The sequence below is a fragment of the Passer domesticus genome, chromosome 9 (assembly GCF_036417665.1).
Source record: "Passer domesticus isolate bPasDom1 chromosome 9, bPasDom1.hap1, whole genome shotgun sequence".
Lineage (NCBI taxonomy): Eukaryota > Metazoa > Chordata > Aves > Passeriformes > Passeridae > Passer > Passer domesticus.
In genome coordinates, this window is record NC_087482.1 from 23103002 (window position 1) to 23107879 (window position 4878).

Below are 4878 nucleotides of genomic sequence, written 5' to 3' on the forward strand. Positions count from 1 at the left end.
CCTGATGTCAGTTTGCAGGAGGCACTTGGCACTGTCAAACCAGACGCAGTGCCTGTGGGGGCACACTGCAACTGGGATATATTCTCATCCGTGCGGAATTTCAGCAGGCAGCCGGCCACTCCGGGCCACCAAGTCCTGGACATGAACCATGGCCTTTCCCCAGAGAAACAAAAGTCACCAGGCCAGGTTCCTGATGTCAGTTTGCAGGAGGCACTTGGCACTGTCAAACCAGCCATAGTTGCCTCTGGTGGTACTTTCATTCTGGGAGGTATTCTGATCCGTTTGGAATTTCAGCAGGCAGCCTGCCACTCGAGCCACCGGGCCCTGGACATGAACCATGGCCTTTCCCCAGAGAAACAGAACTCAGCAGGCCAGGTCGCTGATGTCTGTTTGCAGGAGGCACTTGGCACTGTCAAACCAGCCACAGTTGCCTTGGGTGGTACTTTCGGTCTGGGAGGCATCCTGATCCTTTTGGAATTTCAGCAGGCAGCCGGCCACTCCGGGCCACCGTACCCCGGAAAAGAATCATGGCCTTTCCCCAGAGAAACAAAAGTCAGCAGGCCAGGTACCTGATGTCAGTTTGCAGGTGGCACTTGGCACTGTCAAACCAGCCGCAATTGCCTCTGGTGGTACCTTTCACCTGGGCGGCATCCTGGTCCGTGCAGAATTTCAGCAGGCAGCCGGCCACTCCAGGACACCAGGCTCAGGATATGAACCATGGCCTTTCCCCAGAGAAACAAAAGTCACCAGGCCAGGTTCCAGATGTCAGTTGGCAGGAGGCACTTGGCTCTGTCAAACCAGACGCAGTTGCCTGTGGGGGCATTTTTCATGTGGGAGGCATCCTGATCCATGCGGAATTTCAGCAGTCAGTCGGCCACTCCGGGCTACCAGGCCCTGGACGAGAATGATGGCCTTTCCCCAGAGAAACAAAAGTCACCAGGCCAGGTTGCTGATGTCAGTTTGCAGGGGGCACTTGGCACTGTCAAACCAGCCACAGTTGCCTGTGGGGGCACCTTTCATCTGGGAGGTATCCTCAACCGTGTGGAATTTCAGCAGGCAGCCGGCCACCCCAGGACACTCTGGGCCCCGGACAAGAATGATGGCCTTTCCCCAGAGAAACAAAAGTCACCAGGCCAGGTTCCTGATGTCAGTTTGCAGGAGGCACTTGGCACTGTCAAACCAGACGCAGTTGCCTGTGGGGGCACCTTGCAACTGGCATGTATCCTCATCCGTGCGGAATTTCAGCAGGCAGCCGGCCACTCCGGGCCACCAGGCCCTGGACATGAACCATGGCTTTTCCCCAGAGAAACAAAAGTCACCAGGCCAGGTTCCTGATGTCAGTTTGCACGAGGCACTTGGCACTGTCAAACCAGCCACATTTGTCTTGGGTGGTACTTTCGGTCTGGGAGGCATCCTGATCCATGCGGAGTTTCAGCAGGCAGCCGGCCACTCCGGGCCACCAGGCCATGGACATGAACCATGGCTTTTCCCCAGAGAAACAAAAGTCACCAGGCCAGGTTCCTGATGTCAGTTTGCAGGAGGCATTTGGCAGTGTCAAACCAGCCACAGTTACCTGTGGGGGCACCTTTCATCTGGGAGGTGTTCTCAACCGTGAGGAATTTCAGCAGGCAGCCGGCCACTCCAGGCCGCGGGGCACTGGACACGAATGATGGCCTTTACCCAGAGAAATAAAAGTCACCAGGCCAGGTTCCTGATGTCAGTTTGCAGGAGGCACTTGGCACTGTCAAACCAGCCACAGTTGCCTGTGGGGGCACCTTTCATCTGGGAGGCATCCTGATCCGTTTGGAATTTCAGCAGGCAGCCTGCCACTCGAGCCACCGGGCCCTGGAGAGGAACGATGGCCTTTCCCCAGAGAAACAGAACTCAGCAGGCCAGGTCGCAGATGTCTGTTTGCAGGAGGCACTTGGCACTGTCAAACCAGCCACATTTGCCTTGGGTGGTACTTTCGGTCTGGGAGGCATCCTGATCCGTGCGGAATTTCAGCAGGCAGCCAGCCACTCCGGGCCACCGTACCCTGGAAAAGAATGATGGCCTTTCCACAGAGAAACAAAAGTCACCAGGCCAGGTTCCTGATGTCAGTTTGCAGGAGGCACTTGGCACTGTCAAACCTGACTCAGTTTCCTCTGGGGGCATTTTTCATCTGGGAGGCATCCTGATCCATGTGGAATTTCAGCAGGCAGCCGGCCACTCCGGGCCCCCAGGCCCTGGACATGAACCATGGCCTTTCCCCAGAGAAACAAAAGTCAGCAGGCCAGGTTCCTGATGTCAGTTTGCAGGAGGCACTTGGCACTGTCAAACCAGCCACAGTTGCCTGTGGTGGCACCTTCCATCTCGGCGGCATCCGGATCCATGCAGAATTTCAGCAGGCAGCCGGGCACTCCGGGCCCCCAGGCCATGGACATGAACCATGGCCTTTACCCAGAGAAACAAAAGTCAGCAGGCCAGGTTCCTGATGTCAGTTTGCAGGAGGCACTTGGCACTGTCAAACCAGACGCAGTTACCTGTGGGGACACCTTTCATCTGGGAGGTATCCTCAACCGTGAGGAATTTCAGCAGGCAGCCGGCCACTCCAGGCCGCGGGGCACTGGACACGAATGAGGGCCTTTACCCAGAGAAATAAAAGTCACCAGGCCAGGTTCCTGATGTCAGTTTGCAGGAGGCACTTGGCACTGTCAAACCAGCCACAGTTGCCTGTGGGGGCACCTTGAATCTCGGAGGCCTCCTGATCCATGTGGAACTTCAGCAGGCAGCCTGTCACTCGAGCCACCGGGCCCTGGAGAGGAACGATGGCCTTTCCCCAGAGAAACCGAACTTAGCAGGCCAGGTCGCTGATGTCAGTTTGCAGGAGGCACTTGGCACTGTCAAACCAGCCGCAGTTGCCTCTGGTGGTACCTTTCACCTGGGCGGCATCCTGGTCCGTGCAGAATTTCAGCAGGCAGCCGGCCACTCCAGGACACCAGGCTCAGGATATGAACCATGGCCTTTCCCCAGAGAAACAAAAGTCACCAGGCCAGGTTCCAGATGTCAGTTGGCAGGAGGCACTTGGCACTGTCAAACCAGCCACAGTTGCCTCTGGGGGCATTTTTCATGTGGGAGGCATCCTGATCCATGTGGAATTTCAGCAGTCCGTCGGCCACTCCGGGCTACCAGGCCCTGGACAAGAATGATGGCCTTTCCCCAGACAAACAAAAGTCACCAGGCCAGGTTCCTGACGTCAGTTTGCAGGGGGCACTTGGCACTGTCAAACCAGCCACAGTTGCCTGTGGGGGCACCTTTCATCTGGGAGGCATCCTGGTCCATGCGGAATTTCAGCAGGCAGCCGGCCACTCCTGGCCCCCAGGCCCTGGACATGAACCATGGCCGTTCCCCAGAGAAAGAAAAGTCACCAGGCCAGGTTGCTGATGTCAGTTTGCAGGTGGCACTTGGCACTGTCAAACCAGCCACAGTTGCCTGTGGGGGCACCTTTCATCTGGGAGGTATCCTCAACCGTGCGGAATTTCAGCAGGCAGCCGGCCACCCCAGGCCACTCTGGGCCCCGGACAAGAATGATGGCCTTTCCCCAGAGAAACAAAAGTCACCAGGCCAGGTTCCTGATGTCAGTTTGCAGGAGGCACTTGGCACTGTCAAACCTGACGCAGTTTCCTCTGGGGGTATTTTTCATCTGGGAGGCATCCTGATCCATGCGGAATTTCAGCAGGCAGCCGGCCACTCCGGGCCACTAGGCCCTGGACATGAACCATGGCTTTTCCCCCGAGAAACAAAAGTCACCAGGCCAGGTTCCTGATGTCAGTTTGCAGGAGGCACTTGGCACTGTCAAACCAGCCACATTTGCCTTGGGTGGTACTTTCGGTCTGGGAGGCATCGTGATCCATGCGAAATTTCAGCAGGCAGCCGGCCACTCCGGGCCACCAGGCCATGGACATGAACCATGTCTTTTCCCCAGAGAAACAAAAGTCAGCAGGCCAGGTTCCTGATGTCAGTTTGCAGGAGGCACTTGGCAGTGTCAAACCAGCCACAGTTGCCTGTGGTGGCACATTCCATCTCGGCGGCATCCTGATCCATGCGGAATTTCAGCAGGCAGCCGGCCACTCCGGGCCACCAGGCCCTGGACAATAATGATGGCCTTTCCCCAGAGAAACAAAAGTCACCAGGCCAGGTTCCTGATGTCAGTTTGCAGGTGGCACTTGGCACTGTCAAACCAGACGCAGTTGCCTGTGGGGGCACCTTGCAACTGGGATGTATCCTCATCCGTGCGGAATTTCAGCAGGCAGCCGGCCACTCCTGGCCACAAGGCCCTGGACATGAACCATGGCCTTTCCCCAGAGAAACAAAAAACACCAGGCCAGGTTCCTGATGTCAGTTTGCAGGAGGCACTTGGCACTGTCAAACCAGACGCAGTTGCCTGTGGGGGCACCTTGCAACTGGGATGTATCCTCATGCGTGTGGAATTTCAGCAGGCAGCCGGCCACTCCTGGCCACAAGGCCCTGGACATGAACCATGGCCTTTCCCCAGAGAAACAAAAGTCACCAGGCCAGGTTCCTGATGTCAGTTTGCAGGAGGCACTTGGCACTGTCAAACCAGCCGCAGTTGCCTGTGGGGGCACCTTGCATCTGGGAGGTATCCTGATCCGTGAGGAATTTCAGCAGGCAGCCTGCCACTCCAGGCCACCAGGACCCGGACAAGAATAATGGCCTTTCCCCAGACAAAGAAAAGTCACCAGGCCAGGTTCCTGATGTCAGTTTGCAGGTGGCACTTGGCACTGTCAAACCAGACGCAGTTGCCTGTGGGGGCACCTTGCAACTGGGATGTATCCTCATCCGTGCGGAATTTCAGCAGGCAGCTGGCCACTCCGGGCC